General features: G+C 38.1%; 1 protein-coding gene across 6 annotated transcripts in view; it reads right to left on the bottom strand.

The window, feature by feature from the left end:
• The window catches only part of Grm8 (glutamate metabotropic receptor 8), an 808,292-nt gene that overhangs the window by 448,566 nt on the left and 338,550 nt on the right, over positions 1 to 21,176 (bottom strand). The window lies entirely within an intron of this gene.

Raw genomic sequence — 21,176 nt, 5'->3', positions numbered from 1 at the left:
ATCCAGCATGACCATTCTCAACAGTGCTCTGAAAGATAGCAATGGGGACACTCCATTACATAAAAAACAAGCCCAAGGGGCCCTTCAACTACCAGTCTCAATCTCTACCCTCAGTGAGAGTCCAGTCTGGAGGCAGACTGGAATGAATCAGGCTCCCAAAGTCAGTGTTTATACCAGGCCAACACAACCATCACTCATCACAGAACCAATGGTCATCTCAAGGAAAAGGGTGATATGGTATCCACAAATCTCTCCTCTGTGGTCAAACACTATGATGCTGAGTAAGCTATGGAATGGAGGAATGATGAGAAAATGAGACAGAGGAAGAAAAGAGAAAAGCACAGACATTTAACCCTGAAGTCCTCACAGAAGTAGATAACAAGCAGATCCTCTGGGAGGTCAAAACAGCCAAAAGCATTTAAGTACTTTAAGAGAGTATTTTGAAACTTTAGTTTTACACAAATGTTTTTTTTTTCTTTTTTCTTTTTCTTTTTTTTTTTTTGCCATTGTGAAGTACAGTTCCAGAAACTGAAGCCAACAATATAACAGGAAGGCCTCAAACTCCCTACATGCTCAAGTGCCCAATATGAACAGATCCAGGAAAGAAAAAGTTCACATTTTCCAGCCCATTGCCCAGGAAAATCATTATGACAAAGACAGTACTGAATCAAAATGAGCATTGCTTAAATTTCTCACTTATTCTGGATTCAAAGAAAAAAAAACACTAGGCTTTACACTAAGTCCATTTCAGAATTGGTGACTTAACTTAGAAATTCATCACATAATTCCATCATGTGGTTTAGTAAAGGGGAAGGAAGACATTAATCATCTCTGTTCTTCTTCAGTGACTTGACAAATATTTTGTGCATGATATGCATCAGATATCCCTTTTAGACAAGGGATAATATCAGTGAACAATATGCAAAAGGTTTCTGACATCACAGAGTCCCCATACAAGAGAGTATTAGTAGAGGCTAGTAGAACCTGATGCTTGTAAGCATCCATTGGATATGTGAGATGCAAATAAATAAGCAAGGCACCCCACTTAATATTACCATGGACTGTTCTATACAAAGATAAGCATGCCTGTGTCTTATAGTCATGTCAATCAAGAAAAGGCAAAGCATATTCACACACACACACACAGACACACACACACACACAGACACACACACACACACACACACACACACACACACACACACCTTTTAAGCTATTCCCCAAACACCAAATAGGACACTCTATAGCATCTCAGAAGAAGGTTGAGAGACTACAAACCAATGAGCAACCTCCATTAAGTATCAAGCTGCATTTTATTCTAGTTTTCAGCACAGCTCCATACTGGCTTTCAATACGTGGTCTTTGTTCAAGAAGTATTTCAATATATACTCAAAGTGGGAGTGACATTCTCAATTTAAGGAAGAAGAAACTGAGAATAGAAAGAATATTATCATTTTAGTTAAGCAACTTTAAGAGCAGGGATCCTACTGTGACCAGTGTACAGCTTCGACAAAGAAAATAGAACAAACATAGGCACAAAACATGTAACATTCTCTTTCAACCAACTTTCAAGCAACTTAAAGATTTACTCTTGGCAATGCCAAAATCATTTTCCACAGCAAAAGTTGGTCTATGTTATCATGTTGCAATATGAAGGAGTTAATTATACAACTGTCTAGAAAACGTCTTGGGTTCCAACCACACTAAGAGAGAAGAGTTAATGGAATTTTTAGATAACAAATGGCTGGCAATGTCATTCTTTAAAGAATTATTGTTAAAAATAAGTTATGGACCAGATTTTATCTAAAATAGACAGTAATTAGTAGCTTGAGATGTAAGACATCCCACCCTAAACATATTAACTCTATTATTTTCTCCTTAAAAGATTTGTTTCAGAACAAATGGAAAATAATGTATTTGAATAGAAGATACTAGTTCATCACATTTTAACACCTCACTTCACTTTTATAATATCCCAGTGCTTCAAAGAAGTGGGTAGACATTAAAATTTCCTTTTACAAGAAACTGAGCAAGACCACCCAGCTAGTTTTGTCAAATTCATACCTCACAAACTTCATCCTAATAGCTAAGTATAGACACCGCACTCTGCTATTATATCTCTGTGGCCATTATATCTGTTTGGTACATTTAATTAAACACAGTATCAGTGGTAAGAGAATACAGTCGATATATGAATGCCAACATTTTATGTTTAACAAAATGTTTTAGGTCTAGTTTAGTTTGAGAAGAATTCACTTTCACCAATATTCTTGCCAAAGAATATCCTACCTACAAGCTCAAGCATACTTGCCATCACTCATAGAACATTAACTGAGCTCTTCATACACTCTGAACACTATGTTGGAATTTGACATTTGAAAAGTGAATAGGATGCATCCTGTAGTCTTCAGTAGCTCCTAATGCACAATACACCATGCAAACAAGTATGTCAGCTTGGTGTGAAAAGTGCTCATTATAGTACACATCTTAGGAATGCAGAATCAAGAGACTGGAATCTGGTAAATAAGATCTACTGGCTCCTGCTAGTGACCTTGGAAACATATGGTCAGAGTCACTGTATATGGTACCTTGGCATGAGCAAGAATCACATGTCAGAAAACACTTCAGAAGAAAACCCTTTTGATTAATTTAGCATCCCAAAATATGAAAAACATCTTTTTCTAATACACATGCATGGCATTGCTCATTAAAATGTAATTGTCATTAATAATTTTAGTATAAATAAATACCCTATATTTATGTATTAAAGGGTATTTAATTGCACATTTTGATGATAAGGAACAGACAATTCACCTGGAGGTGGGAGGAATACTGAGCACATCATTAGCCATTAAAATGGTTCCTTGAAAAGGAAATGGCAAAGTGTGAGCCTAAGCACCAAGGACTCCAGCTGGTTTTAATAAATGCTAATCACAACCCACTGAGTGGCTATCTCTATCTCGAATAGCCTTATTTAGTGTTACAACATAGCAAAACCTAAAAAAGTCTATTCCTGTTATTATAAATTTTATAAATTGGCACACCAGTTGAAAATTGCATAATTTATGGATTGACTATCAAATATACTTTCATGGAAACAAAATAAACATTTGTAACCCTCATTGCTATAAAACTATAGCGAGGATGTTATATTTTGCATTATTAAATTAATTATCATATTGTATATTAATTATATCATACTGTATTAATTATATTGTTTATTAAGAGGTTTCTTAGAAAAATTTGAAGCTTTTAACACTTTCATCATCGAAGCTCAAAAATGAAAACTTCTCAGAACTGTAAATGACAAAGGGATAATTTGTTGCCTCGTACATTTCTGTAATAAAATCTCTACAATTTCCACTCATGAAGTGACTCCTAAATCAAATTCATCTTCCTTACAAATGCATTATGGCTTAGTCATATATATGGCACATAAATATCTATAAATGAAAAGCAGTTCAGCTTTGAGAAACAAATCCAAGAATATAAATGTCATAACAGAAGCCTGAATTCTAGCATTATAACAAATTCATTAATGCCACAGAATCATGTTCTTATCCCCACACTGGATCATGGCCCTGCCCCTTTCCTGACCTTGAGGAGGACACATAACCACTCAGCCCAGCGATCCATTCTTGGGTAAAGAGTACTTGGCAAGACGAGCTCCAAATTCCCTTGAATTTCATCATTTGTGTTTCTATGAATACCACATACTCTACCTCCCATGAGTACTGTGAATTATGTAAGCTCTAATATGGGAATAGAACATCATGTAAAATACAATAAATTGCTTTCTTTAAAAGCCTACAGGGAAACAACTTGAGGAAACAGAAAACAGGTCCAACTCTAAAGTCTAAATCATGGCTTCCTAAGTCAGTATGATGGGTAACGTAAAAGACAATTTTTGTAAGAGTGTTAGAACCTCCACAAGGTATTGGGCATCAGTAACTGTAATCCCTTGACAGTTCAATAAAAATGAAGTGAGCATGAGGGACAAGCTCGAAAACATCTCTGTGGAGGTCTGTCCAGTACTGGCTTCCATTTGCCTGTTAACAATGGTCTCCTTCTCATCTCATCCTTACATCCCCCTTTCACAATTCTTTATCCTGTTCTATTTTCTCACACCCCTTGGGCAGAGTTGGATAGGAACATGAGGGATTGGATTGGGTGGCTTAAGAGCAGAATGGTGGGGGAGAGTAATGAAAGAGATTAAGTTAGGGGGAATCAATGTGGAAGAGAGGGAAGAGGGATTGTAAGGACCAGGGTGGTCATGAGAGGGGAACCCACAGAGACAGCTAACCTAGGCTCCTGAGAGCTCACGGACTCTGACCCAACAGCTAGGGAGCCTGCATGGCACCAACTAAGCCTTCTGCATGCCTGTGACAGTTCTGTAGCTTGGTCTGTTTGTAGGGCTCCTAGCAGTGAGATCAGAACCTGTCCCTGGCTCTTGAGCTGGCTTTGGGGAACTTATTCCCCATGCTGGGTGGCCTCACTCAGCCTTGGTGCAGGGGGAGGAGCTTGGTCCTACCTCAACTTGATGTGCCATGCTTTATTGACCTGCTGCTATCTGAATGGAGATGGAGAAGGAGTGGATGGGGGTGGGGACAGAGGGGAGACAGGAGGTGGGGGAGGGATGGGAGAAGAGGAGGGAGGGGAAACTGCAGTCGGGATATAAAATAAAAAATAAAAATTAAAACTAATCAGTGAAAAATAAAATAAAATAAAAATAAACCTGAAAGTGGAGTCAGCAGACTCAGATTATTTTCTTTCTGTTAAGTATGAGACTCATTAATGGGAGAATGGTAACAAAAAGGAAGAGTTATAAGCTCCAAAGATGGCCCACCAGGTAAGTCCACTGCCTGCTCTTCCAGAGGACTCCAGTTCTGTTTCCAACACCCACACCACACAGCTCACTACTTACTGCCTCTAAGTCCAGGAGATCAGATGCCCTCTTCTGTCCTCTACCCATAACTACACTAGCATGTACATAAAACAAACACAAACATATGATCATCTCATTAGATACTGAAAAAGCCTTTGACAAAATCCAACATATCCCTTCATGATAAAAGTCTTGGAGACATCAGGGATACAAGGAACATACCTAAACATAATAAAAGCAATATACAACAAGCTGACAGCCAACATCAAATTATATGGAGAAAAATCCAAAGCAATTCCACTAAAATCAGGAATAAGACAAGGCTGTCCACTCTCTATATACCTATTCAATATAGTACTTGAAGTCCTAGCTAGAGCTATAAGACAACTAAAGGAAATCAAGGGAATACAAATTGGAAAGGAAGAAGTCAAACTTTCGCTATTTATAGATGATGTGACAGTATACATAATTGACACCAAAAATTCTACCAGGGAGCTCCTATAGGTGACAAACACCTTTAGTCAAGTGGCTGGATGCAAGATTAACTAAAAAAAATTCAAACAGGCTGAGAAAGAATCAGAAAATCAACACCCTTCACAATAGCCTGAAATAATATAAAATATCTTGCTGTAACTCTAACCACACCAGTGAAAGATCTATAACAAGAATTTCAAGTCTTTGAAGAATAAAATGGGAAAAGCTATCAGAAGATGGAAAGATCTCCCATGCTCACGGATAAGTAGGATTAACATAGTAAAAATAGGCATCTTACCGAAAGCAATCTACAGATTCAATGCAATCCCCACTAAAATGCCCAAACAATTCTTCACAGACCTTGAAAGAACAGTACTCAACTTCATATGAAAAAACAAAAAACAGGATTGTTAAAACAACTGTCTAGTATAAAAGAACTTCTGGAGGTATTATCACCTGATTTCAAGTTCTTTTACAGAGCTTTGGTAATAAAAACCACATGGTAGTGTCATAAAAACAGAGAGGTGGATCAACGGGATCTAATTGAAGACCCAGATATAAATCCACACACCTATGGACACCTGATTTTGGCAACAAAGTTGAAATTATACAATGGAAAATGAATCTTCAACGAATAGAACAATGCAAATAGATCCATATCTATCATTCTGCAAAAAACTCAAGTCCAAGTGGCTCAAAGGTCTCAACATCAATCCAGATACACCGAACCTGATTGAAGAGAAAGTGGAAAAGTGAATTGGCACAGGGGACAACTTCCTAAACAGGATACCAATAGGGTAGACATTAAAATCAACATAATAAATGGGACCTCATGAAAGTGAAAAGTTTCTGTAAGGTAAATGGTACTACCAATAGGACAAAAACTGCAGATTACAGAATGGAAAAAGATCTTCACCAACCTCATGTCTGCAGAAAACTGATTTCCAAAATGTACAAAGAACTCAAGAAACTAGACATCATCAAACTAATCCAATTTAAAAATGGGGTACAGATCTAAACAGAGAATTCTTAACAGAAGAATCTCAAATGCCCACCCCCCAAAAAACCACTTGAGATGTTCAAAACCCTTAACCATCATGGAAATGCAAATCAAAATGACTCTAAAATTCCATCTTACACCTGTCAGAACGGCTAAAATAAAAAACACACGTGGCAGCTCATGTTAGAAAGGATGTGAAGTAAGGGGAACACTCCTCTATTGCTGGTGAGAGTGTTAACTTGTACAGCCACTTTGGAAGTCAGTGTGGCAGTTTCCCAAAAAACTAGGAATCAATCTACCACAAGACACAGCTATACCACTCTTGGGCATGTACCCAAAGGATGCTCAATCATGCCACAAGGACACTTGTTCAACTATGTTCACAGAAACTTTATTTGTAATAGCCTGAACCGGGAAACAACCTAGATGTCCCTTGATGGAGGAATGGTTAAAGAAAATGTGGTACATTTACACAATGGAGTATTACTCAGCTATTAAAAACAAGGACACCAGGAAATTTGAAGGCAAATGGATAGAACTAGAAAAAAATCGTCTGAAGTAAGGTAATACAGACTGAGAAAGACAAAAATGATATGTACTCACTCATAAGTGAATATTACCTGTAAAATAAAAGATAACTATGCTACAATCCACAGAGCCAGAGAGACAAGGTAATAAGGGGGCAGGTCACGAGCGGACATCCAGATCTCCCTGGGAAGGGAAAATAGAAGAGATTTTGTGACTGGACTGTGGGTAAGTGGGGATGAGAACATTAACAACCAGATTGGGGGGTGGAGGGGGGGAGTACTGAAAGAGACTATTGGAAAGGGAGTATTTGAGAGTCAGGTAAAACCCTGGTACAAGGGAATCTCCCAGGAATCTACAGGGATGACCCCAGATAAGACTCCTAGCAATAGCGGATACATAACCTAAACTGGCTATCTCCTGTGACCAGACAAGACTTCAAGTGGAAGGAGTGGGAAATCAACACAGCCACATAACATTTGACCCACAGTCTCTCCTGCCTATGGGGTGTCCTGGGGAAAGGGTGACCTGGAGATTGAGGGAGTGGCCAGCCAATAACCAGTCTAGCCTAAAACCCATGCTAGAAGAGTAAGCCCATCCCTGACACTGCCTGAAGCATGGGGAACCACAGGAAGAATGACCCAGAGACCTAAGATAGAACCAAATATGATTGGAGGGAGAAAAATGTCAGTGTAGTGATGCCTAATAATATTCTGCTACACTCATAGATTGGTGCCTAGACCATTTGTTATCAGAGGTTTCATCCATCAACTGATGGAAACAGATGCAGACCCACAGTCAAACATTAGGCAGAGCTCAGAGAATCCTGCAGAATATGGGGAGAAAGAATTTTAGGGGCCAGAGGGTTCAAGGACAGCACAAGAAAACTCACAGAATCAACTAGTCAGGGCTCGAATGGACTCACAGAGATAGAACTGACAACCAAGAAGCCTGCATGGGACTGACCTAGACATACTAGATATATGGTATAGTTGTGTAGTTTGGTCCTCTTGTGAGACTCCTAACAGTGGGAACAGGGGCTGTGTCTAACTCTTTTACTGGCTTTTGGGACCCTATTCCTTATACTGTGTCACCTTGGCCTTGCCCGACCTTAATACATGAGGAGGTGCTCAGTGTTGCTGCAATTTGATATGTCACATTTTGTTAATATTCTTTGGGGACCTGCCCTTTCCTAAACAGAAGCAGAGGAAGGGTGAATTGGGGCGTGTTAACGGAGGGGTTAGGAAGGAGGGACTGGGAGATGAGGAGGGAGGGGAAACTGTGACTGGGATGTAAAATAACTACATCAGTTAAAAAATACCCATGAATCTTTTTTAAGGGTTAAAGGGGTGACTCAGCAGTTAAGAAAGCTTACTACTCTTGCAGAGGACCAGAGTTTAGTTTACAGAATCCATTTCAAGTGACCCACACCTGCCTATAACTCCAACTGCAGTGGGTCTGACACATTCACAGGCACACATTTACATAACAACGTAGACATACACAATTAGAAATGAAAAAAAAATCTAATCATACTTACGTTATTAAAAGAGTATTTTCACGTTGTGAGCTCTGGCTAGGTGTTGGAAATAGAATATGTTTGCTCATCTCCAAGTTGTATATTACTTATTTGTGTCCTGCTAAAACTTCTATGTTTAAGCCCTTCTCTCTGACATGATTACTGGTATTCACAAGTAGAGATTCTGATAGATTACTAAGTTCAAATTAAGTGGCAGTTGTGGGGCTGGGTTAGAGTCTTATGAGAAAAAGCATCTAGATTTCTCTCGCTCTCAAACACATGAAGACACAGTGAAAACACAGACATCTGTAGTCTAGGAAGTAACTGTCACCAAAAACTTGACCCTCCTGGGATCCTGACCTTGCACTTTTAGTTTCAAAAACTACTAGAAATCAGTATTTATAGTTTTAGTCACACCATTTAGGGTATTTTGTTTCAGCACTCTGAGCTGAGATACTCTACTTACTTCAAAGAACAGCAAGTGGTTCAACACCTTTAGAATTAGGAAAAAAATGTGTTCTACTCTAGACAAAAAGAGAGTCAGTTAAACTATAAATCATGTGGTGTGTGGATAGAATAAAGGCAAGTTTAGACATGCAGAATTCTCAAGAGTATCTACTTCTAATACATACTTATTAGAAAGCTTCTGAAGAATATGTCATCCAATCAAAAAAGAAATAAAATAAGAAAGAAAACCCAAAGTCTGCCTAACAGGTAAAGGGATTTCCCAAAGTTATGACAAGTGAGGTCAGTGTTAAGTTTATCAATCATGGAATCCAGATCAAATCATCAAATCCAGATCAAAGAGGAAAGGTGGAAGACTCTAGAAGTCTCTCCAAGTGAAAAGGGAGCATAACTGTGGCTTTGTTTGTTTGTTTGGGCTGTTTAGATATACCAAAAGAATATGTCTAGTTCTGTCAGAGGCTGGGGATGAATAGATAATAGATATGTAAAAATCAAGCATATGGTGATGGATGATGATTAATTCCAAAACAACCTCAAATGTTGTATAAAATGAAAATTATTTTAGTGTAATGTCTAGACCAACTGTATCATTATGTACACAATTATAATAATATAACCACTGAAAACTAATTAAAGAAAAATTGTACAGAATATCACTAGACGTTTCAAAGAAGAAGAATTATATATGTTTGCTTGAGAATGCATATATGTGTCTCTGTTTGTGTTTCTGTCTGACTGTTTCCAATCTGTGTATTGCAGTGAATTAAGTCATCATTTTATGAAGACAATAGGATCAAGGCTTAAAAATTAGGAAATCCAGTACAAACATGTTATGTGGAAATCTGGAGACAATGAAATAGTTAATGGTGTTGAAGAAAATTTTTGTTTGAAGTCAGATCAAGTGAGAAGAATGGGACAAATTATTTATCAAGTACAATTGTACTGTATGTGACATCACTTGGGTTGAACAATTACATTTTGTTTAAAAAAAAAAAAAAAAGACCTTGCTTTGTAAAGTCCTAAGAGTTTCAAGATGGCAATGTGATTCAGATCCTACCTGTAAGGCAAGCATCTTCCCTAGATGAATTCCTCTTTAAAACCTGTCTATTAATACTTGTGCCTTAATATTATCATGTATTAATGTGTTTGTTTGTTTTGGTTAGTGGCATAGCAGATGCTTCATCAATCTACTTATGTACACGAGGCAGACACTAGTTGTATATATTAACTGAAATAAGAACACATGACAATCATGTTTTCATGGTTAAACAATCAGCATTTTATGGTGCCCACTGCTAACCTGTCTGTAAGTTATTTCATGCTTAAACTCCAAAGACACCTTTCAGATGTATCAATAAGTAGGTTTTTTTCTGTTTAGTGGTAGTAGGGATCAAAGTCAAGGCTCTCAGTACAATAGACAAATGCAATAATTGGTTTTCATGGCATAGAGTCATATCATTGAAATTAAATAACTGGTATTCTACCTGGTACTATTTGTCACTCAGTATTATGTCTGTCATTAGAACCAAAACCTAAATAAACAAGAGCTCACATATAGGCAATAATTACCCAAGTAATATTATATAAGCATTTCAAGGAACACAAAGAAGGTGAAGCTCCATGGCAGAATGGGAGCAGGGTGGAAGCGAACACCGGAGGAACCACAGGGAATATTGGGAGGCAGAGCACTGGTGTCAGCTCTCTACTATTCTAGCTGTCAGTCAACGAAGTTCTAAGTTTGTGGGTGTTCAGTAGTGATTTAAGAGATGAGGAAACGTGCTAGTGGCTGTCATCTACAGCCCTCGAGGTAGAATCCCTGACTAGGTTGCTTCAAGAGATGAGAGGAAGATCTGGAAAAGCTTTTTGACAAATTTCAGCTAACTCATTCTGACTGAAACTTGATGAATCCTACGTGAGAAATAAATCACAGATTTCATTAATCTGTGATTGGAATGTATCCACATGTAGCTTTAAATATATGGTATGCATTGGGGGAATCTGGAATTAATTACCTCTCCGTGTTCTAGAAAGACTTTGTAATGATTTATTTTCCAGCACCAAATGGGCAACCTATTTCCAATCCACATGGAGAATGAGGAGACTCCTTAGCCTCTCAGCACTGACCCAGGAAAAAAGGGAATCAAACACTAGCCAGCGAGAGAATAATCTCATGAAGAACACTGAACAGGCAGGGCACTCAAGGCCAGATCCTGATCCTAAGAGAATCAAGATGAAACTGATGAAAAAAATGAAAGAATTAGATTCATAAGGCATTCCTTCATTTTAATATCAAATAATAAATATTCATCTTAAGTCTCGGAGATTTTTATAACACTATTTAGGCATAAAATTGGAGAAAAATCACACAGCTCAAAATGCATTAAGTTCTTTCCCTGCTTATTGTCATTCTATAACAGGGATTAAAGCATGTAATCCCTCTGGGTCTCCCCAACATTCCTGATACAGTGACTATAGGAAATCTAGTTCTCACATTGTTTACTAAGAACAATGGTTTTTCACCTTACATCAACTCCTGTCCACAGATCTCTCCTTTCCTTCTCACACTCCCTCTGCCCATCTGCCCTTCCTTCTTTCCTTTCTAGAAAAGAGAGATTGCTAATCTTTGTGGCTATTAATGGTCTCAGCAAAAATCAAGTTCTTTTTCCCACCCCTAGACAAAGAACTGCAGGAAACTAAGGAGTCCAGAGAGCCAGGAATATAGTGTTCACCAAGGAAGAGACTCAAAATTAGTTGACCAACATCAAGTGGTCAGCCCTAAAATCATGTACATACAAGCAGCACTAAATGGACCGAAAAGGATGTATTGATATATTTAAGCATATATGTTTAATGTTTAATGTTTACACATATATGTACTTGTTCATACATATATATAATTGACATATATTTTTATATATGTATATATATATATGTATACATATATATAAAAGAAAAAGATGTCATGAATTTGAAAGGGAGCAAGGGATGGGAGTACATGGGAGGGATTGAGGGAGGAAAATGATGTAATCATGTGTTAGTTAAAATTTAAATTTTTTAAATGGGAGTCAAGTTCTTATCATACCATAGTTGGTCATAGCATTGTGTGCAGGAAATTAATGAACACAACTTCCTGGAGTTTAAAATATATGTGGGACTTTAGTGAGGAGCCAGAGGGACAGAAAAGCCTTTTATGTGGACCAAATCCATAAACAAATAAATGCTACTTCCAGAAGAGATGCTTCTGGTGGATGTCTGTTGGACTCCGGCTGGCAATAACTTGATCTGCATGAGAGAAAGAGAAAATTCTGCAAACCAGGAGAGAATAGAAGGAAGGTAAAAGGGTATAGCACCCAGAGGTTAGGAAATGTTTTAACTACTTAGGGTTAATGTCACCTGGAGAGCAAGACCTTAATAACAGGGGCTTTTTTTCTAGTTCTCTGTGTTATTAAGCTTAAAAAGCTATCTAAAATAACACTAGACTCATCCTTTCTAGAGCTCATAATATGTATTTCTTCTCTCTTTCTGTGGATTGGTTGAGATTCATTTCTTTTTTGCATGGGTGCCATAGCACAACATGAGCATAAAACTGTGAAAAATTAAATAGCTCAAAGAGTGTAGGTGGGCTTCTGTGAAATTGGTGCTGAATGGATTTTTAGAAAGCAGAGTGCAATGCTAGAACCTCTGCACATGGGTTCTATTATTAAATATCTAACTCTTCTAAATTAGAAAGGATAATAACAAGCCATCGTGTGGGAAAGCTGTAGGGCTAAAAAATACAATCCTGAAACAAAAATAAGACTTTGTTTTTATTTTCTTTTATAATTGTTAAAATATCACCATGGTATCACAGCATGAAAATGTAGAGAATGAGCGAGCACTAAAGAAAATAGTGGGGGAGAAATGCTGCCTCTGCACTCACAATCTTAGCACTAAAAGCATCATGGCTTTATCCACAGAAACCTACCATCGTCTGTGATTCTGTATGTAAATACACTTTCTTACATTGGGGTTGCCACTGAGCACGATCTCATTGGCATTCCTTCAGTCTATTTAAAAGAGAAACAAAAGTAATACTGGGTTCTGAGCAAAACATGGTGTGTCTGCACATGCCATACTGTTCATGGAGTCGTTGTCTCAGCTGCCCTATCTTTAGTGGAATGAATGGAAGGAAATTTATCTACCCATCCTTGTTCTTGGACCTTCAGAACGTGACCAATATTTCACAGAGCTAAATACCACAGCAGTACACCCTCCATTGCCGTAATTACTTTCTTATATCCCACTTCCTATGTACTCTGTGTGACATAGTTCACTGCCAGGAGGGTTCACTTATAGCTTTTAGTACATTAAACTAAGTTGTTCTTCAAAAACCAGGGGCTAGAGAGTTGATCAGTGGTTAAGAGTACTACTTCTCTTCCAGACGACCCAAGTTGGGTTTTCTGCCCACTTGTGGAGCAACTCACAACTCTCTGTAATGCTAGCTCCAGGAGACCTGAAACCTCTGACCTCACAGGCACATGCACTCATGTGCACATACTCACACAGACATAGACAACTACACATCATTAAAATAATTTTTGGAACGATGAATACCAAGTGATACTTTTACCAACAATATATAGTTGTCCATGAGCCTTGCCCATAGAAAACAGCATAAGATTAATGGTTTCCTAGTGTGATCACTGAAAACAGTGTCCCATCGTACTGTGTAGATGCTAAATTTTGGATTTATTGCATTTTATGATAATTAGTTGACCAGAAAGTTAATAAAATTTTAAGTTATGACTCATAGACCTGTAAAAGAACTATCTTATTCAGCCTAGTCTTTCACTTGTAGACAGGGTTTTGCAACAATAATTTTAACAGAAGCCTACCCAATTACCCTAGCCTGCTTACTGTGCTTAATTGCTCTTGTTTAGTGTGTCACAGGGCACTAGTGTTTCAAACCCCAAATCTTTGCAAACATACCTCTCCCCAAACCTCACTATGCCCTTACCCTTCACATGGATTACCACAGTAATTTCTTCTGCCACATTTCTGCCTCTACTTCAGTGGTTGGTATTATATGTAGTCTAAAATATTGATCTGAAGTAGAATGTTATTCTTTTACTCAAATATTTATGAAATGTCTTTTATTTGTTTCAAAATGAAATATTAGCTCAATGGCATAGCATATAATCTAGTTCAGAGTTGTGTCTGCTTTAGACCCTTAACTCTGCACCTTCTCAGCAACATGCCTTTATCTGAACATGCCCTGCCTGGTTCATCATAGACTAGACTCCTCATAGGCTACTCCAAATCCATGCCTTCCCAGTGTTAAATAAGCATCTGATACACCACCATCAAAGACTAAAACCCTTTCACCAGAACATTTATCTCACTGCCTTGTGGCTGCCCTTTTAGATGCTCAGCTTTCTACACAGATTTTTGTCTCTATAAGGTTAAAGATGTGCCTCTAACTTTGGGTCTCCAAGGACCTGCAAAGCCATGCCCTTAGTGATGTAAATCCATAGTTGTTGGATTAATAAACAGATGAATGAATGTAACAGTCTCTATCCAAAGTCTTCTAGCAAAAATATTTCACTAAACCTTTCATCCTGTTTTATTCTGGCATTTAAAATCTGGAAACTTAAGCTGGAGATGTGCCTCAGTAGCTGAAAGCACTCATCCCAGAGGACTTGAATTCAGTCCTTTGCACTTTTGTTGGGTAGCTCACAATGACCTGTAATCCCAGCTCTAGGGGATCCTATATCTCTAGCCTCTGAAGGCACCTGTAATTGTGCACAGACACATACATGCACAGAATCAAAAACAATAAAAATTAAATTCTTTTAAAACTGGAGAGTTACTTTTAAATTCCCCCACCTTTGACTGGGCCCATCTTCAGAGAAAATGTGAAGGACATTGTTAAAATAGTGTAAAATATATACAAAATACTACTATTTCATGACTTACTAAATACACTACTCTTGCAGTAAGTGTGAAATTTCTTTATATAAATAGAATGTAATAAATCTACAATAAAGCACTGTACAGATAGGAAATAGGGAAGAATGGAAGTAGGAGGAAAGGAAGGAGGGAAAAAAGAAAAGACAGAGGGATAGAAGGAGGAGGGAAGTGAAACTTCTCAGGATATCTTGTATACAAAGTGATGTTATACCTTGGTGTAACCTGGCTGCCTCAGAAAACCCATGTGCCACTCAGAAAAGACTGTGTGAGGCTGCAAGTCAGGAAGCAGGCTGCTCAGAGACAAAGGTGTTGATGCATTTAAAGAGCTCCAACAGGAGTTTTCACACATATTCAGTAGGGAAGGCTGGGTTAAATGAAGAAAACAGGAGAAAATGGGGGAGGGAATATATTTATTTAAATTTAAGTAATTCATAAGTAAGTAAGGAGACAAAGAAAGAGATGACATGTTGGTGCTATAAACATGAATGAAATTAAAAATTGAGATAGTTCACAAGCAAGGTGAGTGAGTGAGTTATCATTTTGCCTCATTTGGAAAGGAGTAGTATGACTTTCGATCTGTTTGGCACTGTCCAACTGAACTTTCTGTGCAGATAACAGTGATCAATATACAGCAGCCTCAACCAGTACAGTATCCAGTAGCAACATACAACTATTACACGTGTGGAAGGTGGCCTATTACCTAACAAACTGAGCTTTTGAGTTTATTTGATTTCATGATTTCTATTTAAATAGCAACCTTTCCTGTAATCTCAACTGCTCTAAAGCACCAGGAGGGAAGATCACAAGTTCAAGGTCTGTCTGTTCTACAGACTAGGTTCATGTGAGCAAGTCAGTGAGAACCTGTCTAAAAGTTAAAGCAATGGCCTGGTGATTGCAAGACTTGCAGTTAATCAATGTAGTTACAGAGGCTAGTGACTAACATTTTGGAGCACAGCAGAATTTCAAACTTACATGACATTTTTAAAATAAACACTTAATTGGAAATCAAAAATGCAAAAACAGCTAGAAGAAAACATAAGCAGAATCCTAGGTGATATGGGTATAGGAAAGGACTTTGTGAGTGGGATTCCATTTGCCAAAGAATTAAGGCCAACAAGTGGGACATCATAAAAGCTTCTGTGCAGTTAAGGAAATAGTTTAGTGAACTACAAGTGAAAACAACTCGGATTCCATTTCACCCCAAGCGGAATGGCCAAAATCAATTGAGTGAAGGAGAAACCCACAGAATGGAAAGGAACCTTTGCCAGCTATATATCTGACAGAGAATTATATTCTGAATATACAAAGAGCTCAAAAAACAAAGTCAAGAACACAATGACCCAATTGAAAAATAGACTAGGAATCTAAAGAGAGTAAGCAAGAAATACCTCAGAGCATTCTTCATCCATAGCAATAAGGAAATTACTAATGAAAACAACTCAGATTTCATTTAATTCCAATCAGAATGGCCAAGATCAACAAAACAATTGACAATGATGTTGACAGGAATGTAATTAGTCAAGCCACTCTGGAAGTCAGTATGGAGAATTCTCAAAAAAAAAAAAAAAAAAAAAAAAAAGAAAGTTAATATGCTGTATGACCCACCTACACCACTCCTTGGCATATGTCCAAAAGACTCAAAGTTCTATTCCACAGATCCTTTCTCAGCCATGTTCATTGTTGTTCTGTCCATAATAGTTAGAAGATGGAAACAGCCCAAGTGTCCTTCAGCTGCTGAATGTATAATAAGCCATGTGATACACATACCCTATGGAATATTATTCAGCTATAAAGAAGAAATGAAACCATGAAATTTGCAGGGAAATGGATAGATATAAAACAAGATTATATTGAGTGAGGTAACTAAGACCCAGAAAGACAAATGATGAATGTTCTATTTCACCTCCACTTCCTACTTCCAAATGTTTAGATATGAGTATGTAACGTGGAGTAACTCAGGAAAGTCTAAGGGGATGATAGCAGAAGGTTGAGAGGGAACAACAGGATACAGTGAAATAAAGCACTAAATGGAAAAGTGGAGAAGGAGCTGAAACGTGGGAGTGAGGAGGAAATGTAATACAGAAAGAGAAGGAGGGGGAACATATAACACCAGCATTGTTTGATAAAGCCTCAAGGAATGCTACTTTATATTAACCTCAAATTATATGCAAGGCATATAAGTATATACATACACACTGATTTACCACTTGGGTTGACAATTCTCCCCACAAGAACCATAGACTAACTAAAACCTCAGTACCAGGCACAAGAAACCTTCCTTTAAATGGTTGGTCAGGATAATCCAAATGACTCTCTAAAATAATATAGGCTACTGATTTTGCCCTTGTATACCTCTCAGAGGTTGAAAATAAGCCCTATTGCTAAAAGTACCACACACTTATGACATAGAACCCAGATTATTCAAGCTGGATCTAACTTGACAGTCTCCTTCCTATCATCTAGTTCCCATGGCCCCAGAAAATACTATATAAACTGCCAAGGGAAGAGAACAATCAATAGTCCTCCCCATCTGTGACACCTATTAACCACAACTATGGCAAGATAGCCATAAATGTGTGATAGTGGCACTCACAATGTTGATGTCAACCAAGAATTGTCTAATTCTACTGAAGACCAGGTTAACAGGAGGAAAAGCATGTCTGGTACAAGAAACCTAGACAATTCCTGGGACTAGTGAGGTCATGGGTCTGCCAGTTTTCCAGTACAGCATAATTTCTTAACTACATTATATATCTCATTCTTAGTTGTTTTTTGTTTGTTTATTTTTTTTGTTTTTACATACCAACCAAAGTTTCCCCTCCCTCCTCTTCCCAGTTCCTACTCCCAACTTCTCCCTTACCCCCATCCAGTCCTCCACTGTTTCTCTTCAGATATAGGTGGGCCTCCCATGGATAACAGCCAGCCATAGTATACCAAGTCGCAGTAGAACTAGTCACTTTCTCTCCTCTTAAGGCTGGATGAAGCAGTCCAGTAGGAGGAAAGGGTCCCAAAAGCGGACAACAGAGTCAGAGACAGCCCCTGTGCTCCCACTGTTAGAAGTTCCACAAGAAGACCAATTTGCACAACTGTCACTTATACGCAGGGGGCCTAGGTCAGTCCCACACAGGCGCCTGGTTGTTGGTTCAGTCTCTGTGAGCCTCTACGAGCCTAGATTAGTTGGTTCTGTGAGTTTTCTTGTAGTGCCCTTGACCCCCCTGTCTCCTATAACCCTTCCTCTCCCTCTTCTACAATATGGTCCGTCTAAGGTTTGGCTGTGGGTCTCTGCATCTGTTTCCATCAGTTGCTGGATGAAGCCTTTCTGATGCCAGTTGGGCTAGGCAATGATCCATAAGTACAGCAGAATATCATTAGGAATCTTTCCATTGACTTTTCCCGTTTTTTCCAGTCATGTTTGGTTCTATTCTAGGTCTCTGGGCTGTCCCATCTCCCCACCTCTATGTCTTGGCCCACCTCCCCACCTCCAGGTCCTGACCCTCAGGGGTGAGCTCCTTCTTGGGGTATGGGTCTCCACTAAATCTTATTCTTATGCTCACATATAAATGTATTTATCACTCTTCATCAAAGCAGCTTCTTCCCATAACAGTGTAGAGACCTTTACAAAAAAACAAAACAAAAACACCACAAGACACAATACAAAGATCATTGAATTATGAAGCTGTCAACTCCAGTGGGTACATCTGCAGTATAGCTCCAGCATTTGTGGCTCAGAGAACATTACAAAAGAGGTAAGTGGGCTAGTGAAAAAATCTTGAGTCAGAAAACCAAGAAGTCTGCCATGAGAATGCTTCTCACGAAAATGGCTACATAAACAAGATAATATCAACAGACACACTAATGCAGAGAGGAAAATCTCAGATGGTCCAATGTGTAGACAAAGAACTACAGGCAATTAATAATGGCTGAGAGAGGGAGAATTAGCCTCTCCCGAGGATTAACCCCCAGATTGACTATTCAATGCAAAGTAGTCCTCCCTGAAACCAAAAACACACAAACAATAAAAATGGACCCAGCAGATTATATTTGCATATTTGTGTGTGTGTGTGTGTTTGTGTAAAATGAAAACAGTGTGATAAAAAGAGGCTGTCCATTTGAGAGTAGTGGAGATATGGGAGGGTTGGATGGAGGGAAAGAGGAGTTTGATGGAGGAAAGGAAGGTGGGAATGATGCAATTGTATTTTAATTAAAAATGTAAAAAATAAAATACAAAAGAAAAAGTAAAATAATGAAACAATTTTTTGAGGTGAAGAGAACTTTAAGGGGTATATTTACCTATTTGAGAGGTAAAGAAATAATACTTTTTATTGATTGATACATTTTTATGTTCTCTCATATATCTTATTTAACAAGAATATAAAATCATATATGGAACTCTCCATTTGCAGACAATAGGAAAGGAACCTTGGCTCTCTGTCCCTACCTAAATTAAATATGGTTCCTTGCAGCAAAGAACATAGTGAGCCAGGCTACTCACAGAAGCCACTGATGACTTATTAGTCATCTAATCATACTTAACCTACGTAACCTCTTTATATCAACTGCCTCCTCAGCTTAATGGGAATAGCAGTAGTATTAACTTCTAAGTGATACATTTGAACAGAATGGAGTGTCTGATAGACAGAGTACACTACCCAATATTTTTTATAAGCTTGGCATGGGAGTATATAAGTCTATATGCACAAGGACAATACAGAATGAGAAGGAAGAATGACAGAAAAGTAACATTAAAGAACACTTGAAAAGGACACAGGGAATCATCCTGTATTTACATAAATTTATATATAATGCAAATAAATGTATGTGGATAGATAAATAGATGACAGACACAGATCCAGTAATAGATTAAGTGATGTTATACCATTTTGAGTCATAATACTTCCCCCCAAAAGCCATAGACTATTTCATAAAAACCCAGTACCAGGCATGAGAAATCTCCTTTCAAGCTGTTGGTCAGGGGACTCCAAGAGACTCTCAAAATAGTATAGCCTATTGTTAATGCCTTTGGTTGCCTTCCAGATGTTGAAGGTAAGTTCCTTATGCTGAAAGCACCAATTTGGACATGGCACTCTGAGAATCTGAGCTGAAATGGACCCAAAAACTTCTACCCTGAGGACTGGTTTTCATATTATTAGAAGGCACTATGCAATTCGCTAAGAGAGGAAAGCAATAAATAGTCTTACCCACTATCAATGCCTATGAACCACACAATAACCAGCATAGCAGATATCCCCTAAAGTTGCAATAGTGGCACTTACATCTCAGTGATAACCAACAGCTGTCTAATTGAACACAAGGTCCATCAAACAGGAGGGAACTCATGCCTGATACTGTAAACCTAGCCAATTACACATGGCTATTGAGGTCATGGGTCTTAGAGGAAGCTTTGGGGAAAGCACTTTGCTCTGGTCTGGATCAGTCCTCTTCTGACTGTAACGTGACTTTGTTCATGTATGTCTGACAAGGAATGAGACAAGTGCCCAGACAATAAAAAATGTAATATTAAATATATGGTAATAAAGAGTGTTCAGCCAAGTTTTCACTTTTGCCTGATACTTGCTTTTTCCATCATGTTAGCAGCCTCATTGTAATTTCCCATTGGGTGGCCACTCTTCCTTCCTTTTAATGGGTTAGAAATCTTAGTTAAGCTGCCCACTGCTAAATGTTTTCATGTAAACACAGTGCTACCAATGAGAATCATGTAATTCTTGTCAACCTCCTGCTCTTTGGCTTTCTACTCAGACACTCTTTGCTTTCAGAATCTTGGTTTCACCCTGGCCTGCACCTATGCACACCACCTCTCTTTCTCTACAATATCCTCCCATCTAACCCTCACACATTCCCTTCCCCTTCCCTCTTCATCCCCTTTCCTGTCCCTCCTCCTTCCCTTCCCTTCCCTTTCTCCTCCTTCCAGATAGCCTCACTGCTTGGTGTAAGGCTGCATAGAAGCTTTAAAATCTTTTAGAGAAACTCTCCAATGCAGTTAAATAATTTATCTATAATCAAAGTTGATTTTTGGATGCACTAGAAGGGATATAAACTAGAGATTATCTAAGAAGAAAGCATTAGTTAAAATACATAATAATAAAAAATCATTTTTTAGGAGTAATGTGAAATAAATTAAAGATTTCTAAGTCACAGTAGAACTAAAAAACCATACATAGGGCACAGCATCCTGTAATCATTAGAAAGAAAAGGTAAGAATGTTTTTCATTCTCCTCCAACAATAGATTCAATGATGTGCTTTGAATCAGCAGAAGAAAACACTCAGGTTACAAAGATATGATGAAAAACGATAATATCTGCAGGCTTTATGAATTAATCCTTACCTAGAGCATGCTATT

The sequence above is a fragment of the Peromyscus leucopus genome, chromosome 3 (genome assembly GCF_004664715.2).
Source record: "Peromyscus leucopus breed LL Stock chromosome 3, UCI_PerLeu_2.1, whole genome shotgun sequence".
Lineage (NCBI taxonomy): Eukaryota > Metazoa > Chordata > Mammalia > Rodentia > Cricetidae > Peromyscus > Peromyscus leucopus.
This window is presented reverse-complemented; position numbering and strand designations above follow the sequence as displayed.